General features: G+C 37.1%; 1 protein-coding gene across 6 annotated transcripts in view; it reads right to left on the reverse strand.

Annotated features, from left to right (window-relative positions):
• KANK1 (KN motif and ankyrin repeat domains 1) overlaps positions 1-15,072 on the reverse strand; it is a 179,116-nt gene that overhangs the window by 91,109 nt on the left and 72,935 nt on the right. The window contains exon 4 of one of the 6 annotated variants that reach the window (XM_025051443.1): positions 2,952-3,076. The exons of the other annotated variants lie outside the window; for them this stretch is intronic. The gene's annotated coding sequence lies outside the window, so the exon portion shown is untranslated. The remainder of the gene's footprint in view (positions 1-2,951; positions 3,077-15,072) is intronic. 6 annotated transcript variants of the gene reach the window in all.

The raw sequence follows: 15,072 nt of genomic DNA on the forward strand, positions 1-15,072 counted from the left end.
TTCCCCGCAACTGATGCCATTTACCTTCTGAAGGCAAAAGACACGTCTGGTTTTGAAATGTAATTGTTTAACAGCAAAGCCAACAAGTTACAGTTGTAGAATACAAACTGCTAAATGAAGCCACTGATAATTGGTAAATTAAGCTGCTGTACAATAATTTTAAAGATAGCTCAAATATATCATGATTATTATGCTTTATTAAACATAATAGTAGATTCCTTACAAGAATGGAAGAGAAAAAAAATCAACATAACCTACTATTCACTCATGGTACTGTTTTGAAAAATTGAACAAAAACTACTCTTTCTCAGAATATTAAGATCTTCAGGGGTGGGGACTGCATTTACAGAGATGTGGTAGATTATACTACTACCATTCATTAAAATTTCCTGCTCCTTCTCAAAGGTGAATTACATATCCCCACCCTATTGAACTCAAGTGTGGTCATGCGACTTGCTTTGGGCAATGGCCATGTGACCTCCTATCACTTCTAGGAGCAAGTTTGAGAAGTTCACCTTGTTCTCTTTTCCTCCTCTGCTCTGAAGATGGAGGCTGTTCCATCAATAGATTGAGGTCAACACAGAGCAGAGCTGCAGCTAACCCACAAGGGACATGTAGGACAACTAGGAAATGAATCTTTGTTTTAAGAGCCACTAAGATTTGGGGTTATGTAAAATAATTACTATCTTGATTGATACTTAGTGTCTTACATTAGGTATTTAATAAAGCTTGAATGGGTGACAGGAAGTATTCGGAAATTCAATGGTGAAATTTGGTAGGTATCAATTGACTATAAATCAAACATTTCCTTAAAGGGTGTGGGGACAAGCAGCTTTTAAGTTAAATGACAGCTTGAAAAAGTCGCAAACAAAGGTTTTGTATATTAAAATGAAGATGTGAGTTGTGCAGTTTGACAGAAATTTAATCAGCATTTAAAGTGTCTAGTCTAACAATCAGCACAATATCTGCCATCTTTAATCCAGTTGCTCCAGACATGGGCAGAAAGAATATCAACCAGCCCCTAAGGAGTCACTGAAGTGAAATTCAAAACAGCTTAACATTAGTCCCCATGGACAGATCTTATAATAAGGCAGTTCTAAGAATTAGATAAAAGTTAAAGGCCTAGTAATCCAAAAGAGTCCCCAAGAATACCTAAACCTTAAAATTCCATCTTGTTGACTGAACTCTTTATCGTTAAACAGCATTTCTTTACTGAGTAGAGTGGGTAGGGGTTGGGAGTGGGGGTGAAGGGGAATGCTAGCCTGGTGGCGAGGTAACACCAGGAATGATGAATGCAGAAGAGTCCCTGTTGCTCCTTAACATGAAAGCCTTTCCTTAGGCTTTTGTGCCTGAAGAGGCTTGTCTGGGCAAGCGAGTAGTAGCAACTCAGGTGCAGAACACATATCAGTTGGCACTGTCTTGGACCTTGGCATACCAAGGACCAAAGTAAGCCAGCATTCTTCCAGCTGGACTGAGCAATTGTTTTCCCTCTTCTCTCTTTCATTACTCATGCATCTTTTGTTAGGTCAGGTGCCACCTGGGCTCTCTTCTACCCCTGTCTTGTGTCCTTAAACATCAATGATCAAATATAAAATTTGTTCCTAATGTCTTGGACATACTTTATTGGTGACCTAACCTACAACCAGAAGCTGGTGGTAACTGCACCAATGCAAAGACCAAACGGAGAAAATCAACTGGGAACACACCAATCAACCAAGGCGTTACCTAGGGGTGCACTATGGATTGGCCCTGTGTGAAGTATCATGAAAACAAATAGAAATTCTAAGGTCCAGGCCCTTTTAAGTTTAGTTGATGAGAAAAGAAAAAGAGAAAGGAAACGAGATTAGCCCTCTTCTCAACTAGCACAGACTAGAAATGAATAGCATGTGGGCACCAAACCATCCTCAGGGCAGGTGAGATCAGTGAGGGTCAGAGAACACAGGCAAGGTTTCTTCCTACAGAATAAAACTTTGATGGGAGGAAAAAAAGGGAAGTCTAGCAAAGAAGACATATTGTGGATGAAAAAGGGGAGATATACAAGTTTAGTAACTGAAACTAACCTCACAGGGTGATCTGATCACCAATTCCTAACTGGGCAGGTCATGGCGGGTAGTCACGTCCCAGGCCTACAATTCTTTAGTAAAAGTTTTTAAGCCAGCCCTGTCCACTGTTCTTATGCATCTAGGTTAACACACCTTTAAAATGTCAGAAGTAATCCTCTTTTCCAGGCCTCTCAAAGGAGAAACCACCCTTGAGGGAGCATATAATCTTGTCAACTATCCTGTAATCTAATCTTTCCTATAATTTTCCTTATATTCCTTCCTTATTTCCAAATGTATAAATGAAACTGCAAAACTGTCATTCTCTGGAGCATCTGAGTTCTTGCTTCCAGGCATTATCTTCTTTTTGGCTCAAATAAATTCTTATAAAAATTCTCTACAGGTCTGGATGTTTCTTATGTTGACAGTATAAAACCAGATTGATAAAAACAGCAATGAATACAATTCAAACCTAAGTCATCTGTATATTAACAACTTCGATTAAATGCAAAAAAAGATACTTTAGAGATCTAAAAAAAATGGTACTAGAATTCACATAAGAAAAAAATAAATGGTTTTAACTTTCAAATAAAGTTATTTCAAAAGGGGTGGGAAAAGCAAGGTGGAGCATAACGGACTATCTGGACATGATGTGTACACTAACAGAAAAACAATGAGGAGTACTAGAAGACGTACCTGATACAGTTATATAAGAAGTATACCCTAAAAATTACATATTTACAAGTTTATACTATGTAAAAATTGTGCTTATGTAGAATTAATCCAAATCACAACCCATAAATAAATGCAAATAAGGTTGTGATTTTTAAAAATATAACATTGTTAATGTACAATCTTTTAAAGAGATTATGCCCACATAATCTCACAAGTTCCACAAGTTCCACTACTTACACCACTACTTAGTCCAGCAGCTCTCTGGGCAGTGCCAATTCCCTCCTCTTCACCCCTCCATGGAGACACATGGAAATTTGTGTGTTATTTGGTAGTCACAAATGACTGATGGGCACTTCTGGCATCTAGAAGACAAGAGCCAGGGATGCAGAATACCCTGCAGCACAGGTGACAATCTCACATAATGAATAGTGTCCTACACAGAACACCAGCAGCACTGCTGTTAAGAAACTGCCTTGAGGAATAGGCCAGAAATCAATTTTTCTATGACTTCTCACCTGCTAAAGAAATCCTACAAAAGTCCTAAATTTCTACAAAACTTAAATTCTCACTGCAGAAATCCTAAAATTCAACCAAATACCATTAATTTTATGCCATTATGATTTTAAAATGAATCTATTTTTTCATTAAAAAAAAAAAACTATGACAAAGTATGTGATCTCTCCCCAGTGATGGAAATGGGCGAAAGATTTTTACATAAAGAGAAATAAATCATCATTTCCTGAGAGAGAGCACATTGTTTTGATGCTAGAAATGATAAATGAGTAAACACTTAAGGGTCTAAACATCATTCCCGCTTATTAAACACATTTTTGCACCTTACCAATATACCATCATCCTACAGCTGGTCCCAAAATGATGGTCAGTAACTCCTGCCCTGTGACATCCACCTGAAGGTTCACACGGAAAGCAGCAAAGGAAAGTAACTGGAAACCCTGCTGCCAATGGCATGCCTGAGGACTGGGAGACTGCTGTTGAAAAGTGCCCCTCCAGTGCTACCCAGGCGTGCTCGCAGCTATGTGTAGTACCTCCTCCCTGGCCCCGAAAGAAAAAAGGAGGAGGAAATGGAAAATTCCCTTTCGTAAGGATGTAGATATGAGATCCTGTATGTTCAAATCATTTTCCTACTTTTCCACATTTTCAGTACTCAAGAGATACATGATCCCATTTAACTTCCCAAAAGGCTGTTGATACTGCCATCTAGTGAATACAGTCCTTTTTACACCAGAAAGTCATAAAAATTTAAGGCACGAGCCTTTTAATTCTAAAGCAGAGTTTGGGAAATATAAGTATCCTGTTTTTAATCTCATTTGAAGTATCACTTATTTTACAATAGAAGAGGAAAAAACTTACTAAGAGAAAGTTTGTACTCCATGTATTATTAACCAATGTAATTAGTAAATAAAAATGAGCACGAGAGGATCAAACAAGCAAATTCTATTTTCCTGTAAAATATCAAAGCTCTGCTTTACTTCCAGCAATGACCGTACTTACTCTCACCGTGTTGTTGATGGCATGGCCCACCTGTCTGTCCCCCGTGTGGTTAGTAACTTGTGCCTTTCTTGAGTAACTAGTTTATTGAATCTTAAAGACCTTGTGAACTATCTATCTGGCCACAATTCCCTTTAACTTGACTGCTGGGGAACACAAGAGCCAAAGCAATGGCCTATTTCCACTGCTTTGTAAGTGAACTTACAAGACCTTACGCAGTACATACAAGCGATCTCTATCTTCACTCCTCATCTCCTCTTCTTGCTATTTCCATTTGTCCTGATATCCTCACACATTGATTTTTAATTTTACTTTGTATAACCTTTTAAGCCACCCTAAGGTTTTTTTTTTTTTTTTTGAAACAAGATTGGGTATGTCTAAACAAATTCCATTACCATTATTTGTATGATGCTCCTGCTGTGATTCTGATCATATAACTGTAAGTACATGGAAGACAAATATCACTGGCCCTAGTGAGTCCTGCCGTAGGTAACTCTTAGGGTTCCCTTTCCATTTGTTAACTCATTAGCAGACTGCTGATGGCCTAAACTGGGGTTGAAATTACTGCCATCATCAAAGACATTATCACTTATCATTGCTGTCTTCTTCACCCTCCAGTATGGCCTCCTAAGATATCTGGTCAAGGGCAACCTCTTCAGCTGAAGGGATTCTTTATTTCCCATTCTACGGAAGCACTGTGTCTCATTGTGTTTGCACTTGGTCTCATTTCTAGGTAAGTGATTCACGTATTTATATTATACATGTTTACATAAAAAATTTTTAAATATTGGCTTGTTCAAAGGCAGAATATAAACTGCCTTTATATTCTGCCTTTGAACAAGCCAATATTTAAAAATTTTTAATATAATAGCAACAGGTATGAGAGGACAATTCTGAAATCCCAAAGGCTCTCCTTTCTCCATCAAGAAACAATGTTGGCTACCTTATTACCACTTTAGCATATGCTGTGCTTATTTAATAAATCCTACCTACATACTGCTGAACTGCATTCAATCACTGTTGTTTAGATAATGACACCCACTGAGAGGTCATCACTGGGACATCTCAGACTTCATATCGAAGTTCCCTTTCTTATCTCTCATAATTGTCTATTAAAAAGCTACAGATTGCAAAAATTACATTCTCGGTCCTACACCCAAGAGTCTCAATACTTGACTCTATTTGTTCCAGAACTGCCAAAAGCACAAAACAACTAATAATTTCCTATTAGCAAAGTAGAGTGTAGGAAGTGTGGGTGGGTTGGTATAGGGGGTGTTATAGGTAATATGTGTGTTCATCATGCAAATAAAAGCAGATTTTATTTCAAAACATCGTATTTTTATATGTACAAGCATGTGCACACACAAGTTAAATGGCCAAGGTGATAAAGACAGACGGCTGCAATAAGACTGGGGGGAAAGTGAGTGGGACCTGATGGGCCAGAGGGTTTGGGCGGGGATAGGCTATGGCCTGGGCACTGTGCAGCACCTTCAGGCCGGTCTGTGCTCTCTTGTTCTGGAGCTCAGGCCGGAGACAATGGTATGCATTCCAGTTCTGCTCTGGATCTACCAAAAACTCCCGGAGCCACACACATATCCTCTGATTTGTCCCTCTGTTAGTCATGCTGGCCTAGAAAAGGTATAGGAGAATCCAATAATAAAAACAAAGGCAGAGTAGATGATAAAGGGACAGCATAGATGGATTACCAACAAAGGGACCCACAGAAATCTGATTTTAAAAAAAGACTGATAGTCCCAAAGGGTCTCATTGTTTTTTAAATAGGCCTAATAAGATGAAATACCTCTCTGTAACTATCTCTGACCTTTTTCTCTGAGACTAAAATTCAGGATATCTATTTACCTGCTACTACACAGGAAACATATGGCATTTAGATTTAAATTTAAAATGTATTTAGTTATATTTAATAATCTCATTTCTGAGTTCCTTTTTTGTTAAAGTAACTTTCATTTCTATTATTGCAGTTTTAGAAATATGAATAAGTATAAGGTTTGTGCCAACAGACACTGTTACTAAATCAGTACCTAGCAATCCTTGGGCCTCTAGTTTTTATTCAGGTTCTAATTTAAGGACAGTACAATTTTACTGTGAAACAGAGCAGTGAGACTATGCAGTCAAATGGAAGGTAGTTTTTGGAAATGATAATGACTTGAAACATGAAGATAAAACTACTGTCCAACACAATGGAGCAGCTTAACTATGAGTGTAGTCATTATTGTTTATTGCTCTGAGGAAGCTAGAAAAAAAACAGGGAAATAGAGGAAACTTCTTTGAAAAATGGAACATCTTTTATATGTCTAATGTATATTATAAAAGTCAAGTCTTTGTTGCATTCCTTCTATTCCTCCACATGTATTAAATATTCAGTTTTTTTAATGCCCGGGAAACTAAACGATGGTATCATCTGCAGGTCAGAGAATTAGGATCTAAGGTTCTGAATTTTAGACATACCCATATCTAATGAGATAGACACTATATTTTATTAAAAAGTGAAGTGAAGCATAACTTCCCTCAGTAGCTCCTTTGTTTGAATCCAGCTTCTGTGCAGGAAGCAAGTGCTAATACATGACTGAAAAACATGTCAGGGGACATGGGTCTTGTGGTTTTTATACCAATTTCGGTGGTCACTTGAGGCCTCCTTCTCTTCTAAGCTATGTCCTAGACACAGTCTTGGAGATAAGTCTAGACACTCAATTTCACAAATTGGAAACTAATGCACACAGTCAATCAGCGAAGAACATGCCCCAGTTAGCAGGACTCTTGCTTCAGTGCAATTGTTTGTGACTTACTAAAAGATCCCTAGTTTGCCTGTTTTCATCGTAGAATGCTGTGGACTGGCCCCAATACTAGCAAATGGAACTCTGGGGACTGACAGCTAACACCCCTAAAGGCCGGAAAACTACCATGCATGTCATATGAACCTTCCCTTCATATGCGGGGGTGGGAGGATAGAGATAGAACTGGTGGGCAGAATGATAAGGTAACCTAATTATACTCAGGCCAAAGTAGCGAAGTGAGTGAGTACAGGACACAGAAGACATCTCCTTTCAAAGACAAATAATTCAAAACCATTTAATAAAACAACCGAATAGGAGAATACCATTGCATTATTTATCTATGGGCTAGTGGAGGAAATCGACACATTTGTAAAGAGTGGTTTTATATATTAGCTTCTTTCCCTCTGCTCAATCGCAATTCCCAGAAAAAGAAAGACCACAAACCTGATTTCTGCTGTGGCTCTAGAAGATGAAATCAAATGTTAAAGACACTCAGGTCACAGACATGCAGCCAGAAGCATGTTCACTTTTTTTTTTTTTTTTTTGCACATTCACTCTTTAGCACACTTGAACTGCCTCCACTGACTCTCCAAGCTTTCCAAGTCCAGAGCCTGGAATATACAGTTCTCCTCTTATCTACGAGCATTCCTAAATGACCCTTAAACCTGAAAAAGCTGGGGCCTGCTGGTTCCAGCCATCTCTTGATCAGAGTCAAGGGTGCATGGACATCACTTAACATTATCTGACATAGGAAACTGCACTTTGTCAAACCAGTTGTTTGTAAACCAACACTGGATACCTCTATGTCTTGTCCAAAGGGGAGACTGCTTGGATTCTATTTTTAAAATCACACAAATAAGTACTTCATTTTATTTTTTAACTACATAGTATACCGTCACCACTTCCATATCCTTCCACTCATCAGAACCTTCTTTTCTCATTCTATACAACCTTTGCTTAGGGGCTCATCATGGCTCACTTGGGGGTGGGACTAAGGTCCCATTCTAATCTATTAGGATGATTATGTATTGCTTTTATAATCTAGAAAGTCTTTGATAAACTTTCACCAAATCAAAACATGTTCATATTTCTGAACTAGTTATTCTTGAGAATTTATCCCAAAGAAATAATTTATTATGGCCTAAAGATTTCACTACAGAGATGTCTAAAATAGCAAATAATTAGATATAATCTACATTTTTAACATTAGAAAGATGGATAATACACTATGATACATTAATACAATTGAATATTATTTACCATTGTAATTATAAAGGCTTTTTAAAAGGAAAAACAAATGTTACTCTACAGACATCTGGGAAAGGAGACCAGGAACACCTGTAAATGAGTGGAAAACTGTGACAACTAAACTACAAGTAGTATTACAAATAAAAAGTATGCCACATAAATAAAATGTAAACTAAAATATTTAAGAAAGATGAAACCACGTGTTATATTAGAATGGTAGAATTTTTATGCAATTAAAATATTTTATTGATTTTCATTAACAAAATATAAAATATTTGCTAACCAATGATCTGAAGAAAATAAATTTTGCCATAGTGTCAAACTATTGACCTACCTCTCTTTTATTTAAAGTTAACTTTTTTGGAATTTATAAGCTTTCCTAAATTTTACCGAAGTCCACTAAAGGAAATGAAAAAAGTACCAATGGTTTAAAAGGCGAAATAGGTCACAGGATCAACGTCAATTATATCTATTTTAAGTGAACTTCAGGTAGCAATCAGAAGTTTAAGGAATTCTCCAAGAATTTATAAACTAGTCCATTTAACTTATAAACTATCAACTTATCAAAGTACTTTCTAACTTAAAATACTGTCATAGTAACACCATCACAATGATCAGTTTCATAACATGGTAAATTTATTCTAGTCAAAGCCAACTGCTATATATGTGAATGGTCTCTCTTTTTTTTTTTAAATTTTATTGTTTCAACCAACTCACTGAAGGGTTAGAGGTCAAGTTTTCTTCGCTTTAGATTCTCGATCCATAAGGATTTTCGATGAACTTACAAAGGCTTAAGTCTAATAGGTAGCTGGGCAAGCAAGGACAGTATGAGGTCAGTAGTGACCCAGAAAGCTAACAAGAAGCATGAGTGTGTGCTCGTGTGCCTTTTCCCATGCTCCCATCCAAGCAAATGCTGTATTGAAGTGATGTGTATGAATGCATCCATTATGCATTATCGCCACTGCCTTATCCCACTCAAGGTCTTAACACTGGCTTAGTTCACTTCCTTTGCAGACAATCTGGACCATCAGCTGGGGTGGAGGCTCTTAAGTAACTTTATGAGTTGGCTTCATCTCCGTAGCTTCTCAGGTGTGGTTCAACAGCCACACCCTAAAAACAGACAACCTTTTATAAACAATTTGTCAAGTCTGTTTTTCCCTCTGGTTTGAGGACAGACAGACTGACCAAATTGGCCCAGGGTGATGAGTGCACCATTCCTGAGGTAGAGCCTGCAGAGTCCACCCTTGTCAACTTCAACTCTCTTGATAATGCCACATAAAAATGCCCTTAGGTTAACTATTTTCATCTTATGTGCTCTAAAACAATGATATTTTTCTATTTATAAAATTGTCAATAAAGATTTTTTAAAAGTCAAAGTACTTCTTTTAGGTCTTTGAGAGAATACACAAGTATTAATAAAGGAGAATTGGTTGATTGTCATGTAGAATGTGATACACAGCAAATGAAGTCATTATCATTACAATTTTGAAAATTTTATATTTTTTCCTTCAAGATTCCATGGTATTGAATAAATAACCCTCCCTCCTCATCCTCGGAGATTTTTTAAAGGGAAAGCAAATGTTATACTACAGATAACCAGAAAGGGGGCTAGGAACACGAAAAGGGACTGTTGTGGTGCTTCCTACAAATCAGCCGAATTTCAACACCATATCCATTTCAGTTTTTCTTTGTCTAAAAATCCTTGCCACCCTATCATGCCATTTCCTTCCAGCACAGTAAGTGAGGAGAATAAAGAAATGAAGAAGTTACCGAAGTTCTTATAGCTCTGGAAGCAAATTTTTCTAGAACTCTACTCTTGGGCTGGATGAAGAAAGCAGACTGGCCCTCCTGGACTAGGGTGAGGCAGGTATGTGCAGCTGGTCCTGGAACTGGGTGGAAGCAGGAATCTGCACATGAACCAACAAGCCCACAGGAGAGGTACCCAATCGAACCTGTGTTTAGCAGGCTTAACCATATGTTTTCAAGTGGCTTATGATGCTCCAGATTTAACCTTAGTGCCATTCTGAATGACCCAACAGCATGCAAGGAAAAAAAATTAAGGAAGATGAAAGAGGCTATCATTTACTAATTAACAGTTTAAAGCCCATTTTAAAGAATGACTCATGAAAACTCATAAAATTAAAATTTAAATCCCAGCTCCAACATTTTCTCTGGGCACAAAGCATTCAAAAATAAAAATGTGGGAGGATAACTACATTTCACCAGGTTTTTCTTAGTTTTTAAAACAAATCAGTCGCCTGTCTTATCCCATCCAAATCCACTAGAATGTAAATTCCACGAAAGCTGGGACTTGTTTTAAAGCTCACTGATTTTGCCCACCTCCTTTTCAGCTACAGTGGTCATATAAAAGCAGTGACTTATATTGTAACTTTTACTTTTACACATAACATATGCCATATGTTTAAATTATATAGACTATATACAAAATTCAATGCTATATGCCAAAGAAAAGCTCCATGGTTTTCCTCTCCCTTTTGCCTTTTAAAGAGGAAAAATATGCTCATATTAATTTGATAAAACTAACTGAACGGTTAAAATCCAGAACTAGAATATAGTGTATGGCAGAGCTTGTTTAACCACCACCCACTCTAATGAGAAGAGTCAGGACATAAGGCCTGTGCTATGGGCTTGGTGCTCCCTCCCTCCAAATGCCATCTGGGGTATAGAGATGAGTTAATCCTGTTACCATTTCTCTTTCCCATCCTGGTCACCACCTAACCCATAATAAAATAATTCTCACTAGGTATTCATCCACTTACAAAACCACATCTGCATACCATTCTGGGCATAGTGGCTCCTGAGTAAGCTGTTCACTTTCCCATATACCAAAGCACTAAGGGAGAGCAAGTGATAGGAAAGGTCTCCTTCACTATCCCCTCTTTTCCCTGTCACTATGCTCAACATTGCTAGCCTGGACCATACCAGTCACTTCCTGGGTAAATGTGATGCTTCTTTTTTTTAACTCAGATTTTTCTATGGCATTATATTCACACCCATTCATTGTTTGGTCTCTCCAGCTGCAGAGAAGTTTCAACACTAGTTTCCTAGTGGTTAATGTTCTCTTACCTTTTGTTGCCTTTGCCCAGGCTGATCACTCTGCCTACATGGGAGGACTTCTTTGCTATTCCTTCCACTCTTTAAGACTCAGTGTAGGCATTTCCTCCTCCGGGAAGCCTTCTCTGATGCCCCCTACCAGTTTTAGATACCCTTTCCCTGTGGCTTCCTAGTACCCTATGTATAACTGCAAAGAGCTTACCACACTGTTGAGATTTTGTTTTATTTTTGTGGTTGTTAATTTTGGGTCTTTCTTTAGTTAATCCATTAGTTTCTTTGGGAGATGGCATCTTCTTTATTCTAGCTCTGGCCTATCTAGCACATAACTCTCCCCCAAATGCTTGATCCATACATGAATAATTGAACGAGCTGGAGTTCACATGTACAAGTGATGTTAATGACTTTCCACATTTTATAGAAAATGGCATACTTCAATTCTTCTCTTTCATCATTTGGTAATAAGATATTAAGTCTCCCTCATCAGACTGATCGATAGAATCACTGTTAGGGAAGATCAAAAAGTGACCAGCAATAGGAGAATTTAAACCTCAAGAGCATACTTTCTGTATATAGTATCTCTTTGACAACATTTTTATCATACACTTGTAGTGCACTCTTTCTAAAGCATATTTAGGACACATTCTTAAAGCAAGATATTTTCTAGTAAGATGAATTTTAGAATCTTAGCAGATGGACCTTATACACTCTGACCATAATATTCTTAAATTGCTGACTCACTGCTTGAGTTTAATCTTCCCATATCTTACTGCTACTCATTCTTCAAGACGCAGAATCGAATGCCACTTTTCCATGGAGCCTTTCTTGATCACACTAGACAGAAAGGCGCCCTCTTTCCTCAAATCCCCTACAGCACTCTGTGTCTCATTCATCTATCATCTGCCACAGTATCTGATGCCAGCTGTGGCAAGTATACAGCAGATGTTCAACAATTACTATAGCAAGAAAGGCCCTTTCCATATATTCCTTAGTATTTATAACAGGGGAAAATTAAAAACAGGCTAAATATCCAAAACAGGGGGAAAGCTTAGCAAGATCCATGGTACATCAACACAATAGGATATTACACTCCTAATAAAAATGATCATCATATGACTTCTGCTCATTTACGGAAACATTCACATAAAATAATGCTATGTGGAAATATACACAAACAGCATGTGAACCGTGACCCCATTTAAAAAATTTCTGGATGTATATCAACAAGGTAATTTGGAGTTAAATAAACTTGACATTAATTAGCATTTTTTAGCTTATGTTCCTAAGTATCACATAACACACACCTTAAATTCTCCTGTATTTAATATGTAGCCAAAATAGCTTTACCACCTCCGAAGTTAACAGAAAGTATCCCCAATGACCAATGGCTGGGAATTCTCTCAAGTGCTTTAATGTAACATTGTTGTTTTAAGTTCAAATCTCAAAAAATGGACTGAGAAGCTTTGTTCACTACTCCATACCTACTTCAAACACCCTATCTGAAACCATCAAACCAAGTCATACAAAAAGTCTCCAACTGACCTCTGTACCCCTGGGTTTTGTCGAAATCAATGGATTCAGTTGAGTAGGAGTGTTAAGCCAAGCAAGGGGTGCAAAAAAATCAAAGAGGAGAGGATGAGAACCAAAAGGGGGCAGAGGAAGATGGTCTCTGTCATTCTATGACTATTATCTGGGCCTTCCTCTCACAGCAAGGAGGCCAGAATTTACTCTCCTTCCATGAACACCTGAAGTTCTTACTGCACTGAGGTCACTGAATCCAAAAACAAGGAAATCCTAACGACAAGAGATGAATCCCATGTCGTAATATACCTGATTTCAGGCAGGCAGGCTTTAGTGTGTTCTGCTTATTCCAATTTCCCCAAATTTTTAAGAGTCTTCAAATATTATATTTAATGATAACAACCTTTTCTTGCCATTTCATTTTCTAGTCACTTTTTAGGTGTGATTTAAGATACAAGGTGGTAATAAGATACTTCTCAGCACCAATAAAAAACAGACCAGGAATAAAAGCCTCATATCAACATGACCATTTCTTCAATTATTTAACAACACAATGACAAGAACTTTCTCTAAAAGATTAGTTTTAAGTGAATGGTTCTGTTATCCATCTCAGAGGCACATATAGTAAATAGAAAACACTCTGACAATTAGTTTTCCATCTCATATTCGAAGCAGCACTCACATGAAAATCACGATTTTTTAAATACTTAAAACCACAAGCCAAATGATGTCTTTCAATGTTTAAGTTATTTGTTATTGTTGTATTTATGATCGCTTCCATTTCCTTTCTTTGTCCAAGATGGCAGCTTTCAGACTATTTAAGCTGGACAGCTCCTTTAAAGTCTCAAATCAAATATACATATAGATATGTCACTGAATTGTACACTTGAAACTTATATAATTTTATTAACCAATGTCACTCCAATAAATTAAATAAAGAAACTTAAAATTTCCAAATCATCCCAAATCACAGCAAAATCCTTTTACATCTTAAGCCCAATACCTATGACTCGACTTGTCCAGAACCTGTAAGGCAGGTTTTTAATTATATCCCAGATGAAAATCTATCCTCCTCCTTTTCTGAAGACTCCCTTCTTCCAAAGGAAGATCTCATCATGAGCTTAGTATAAGCAGAAGCTCACACTGTAGAGATTTAGGAATAATCAATGGAAGGGAGGTTGGAGTTAGAGCTTTTTATTTTTACCAGATAAAGCTGCAACTGCATTCATCGTTTTGCCAGGCTTCCTGAATCCAAAAACTGCACAATGTCACTGGATGCAGGGTGAAGCCAGGAGCATTCATACTAAAGGTCAAAGCAGTTACAACTGACTTGTGTTCAGAGTCTATTTTGTCATGTTTAGCGCCTTATTTTCTCCGTCATTAAATACTATACTCCACTAGCCCAAAGGCTGAGATTTCCATTCACAGAAAGTAGAAAATGCAAGAGAAAAGTCATATTCAGCATTAAGAAAAGTCATGATTTTCCCATCTGGGAGCAATTATCTTGCCTCATAGCTATTATTTTATGTCTAGAAATCAAAAACCTGACAATAGCTGAACATAAAAAACTAACACTTAAAAAACATTTAAAAATACTCTGAAGTGCTTAAAAACTTTTTAAGTACTTAGAAGGAAAGGCAGTCATAAAGACAGTCTCATCTTTATGACATGAGAACAACCACAGTATATTATATGGAATGAACACCATACTACTAGCTGTGCAATCTTATATAAATCATTTAACATTCTGAGCACTGGCTTAGGTTTCTAAAAAATTAGGAGATTTCTATTAGGATTGAATTTGACGGTATATGCAAACTGTCCAACACAATGTCTGGCACATAGTGCCCATTCAATAAATGGTTATTTTTAGCATCACTAAAAATACCACATCTCCAGGAAAGAGATGGAATAAAAGAACCAGAATAATGCTTTGAAATATTAGCTTTAACATTTACCTTAGACATTAATGCATCTATGAACTGGTACTTCAAAGCTAAGATGCTGTAAGATGAGATGTCTTTTTGCTGAAATCAAGGGCCACTGACACTCTACCTGCCTCCTCAACCACAACTTAATAATAGTAATAAAAAAATCCAGCATGGTAAGTTCAAAATAATTTTGAATTTTTAAAAGAGAAAAATTTAAACAGCTGCATTGTTTTAATTAATAATAGGACAAATATTAATACTTATTAATAAGGAAGATATTTC

Source organism: Pteropus alecto, unplaced genomic scaffold (assembly GCF_000325575.1).
Source record: "Pteropus alecto unplaced genomic scaffold, ASM32557v1 scaffold95, whole genome shotgun sequence".
Lineage (NCBI taxonomy): Eukaryota > Metazoa > Chordata > Mammalia > Chiroptera > Pteropodidae > Pteropus > Pteropus alecto.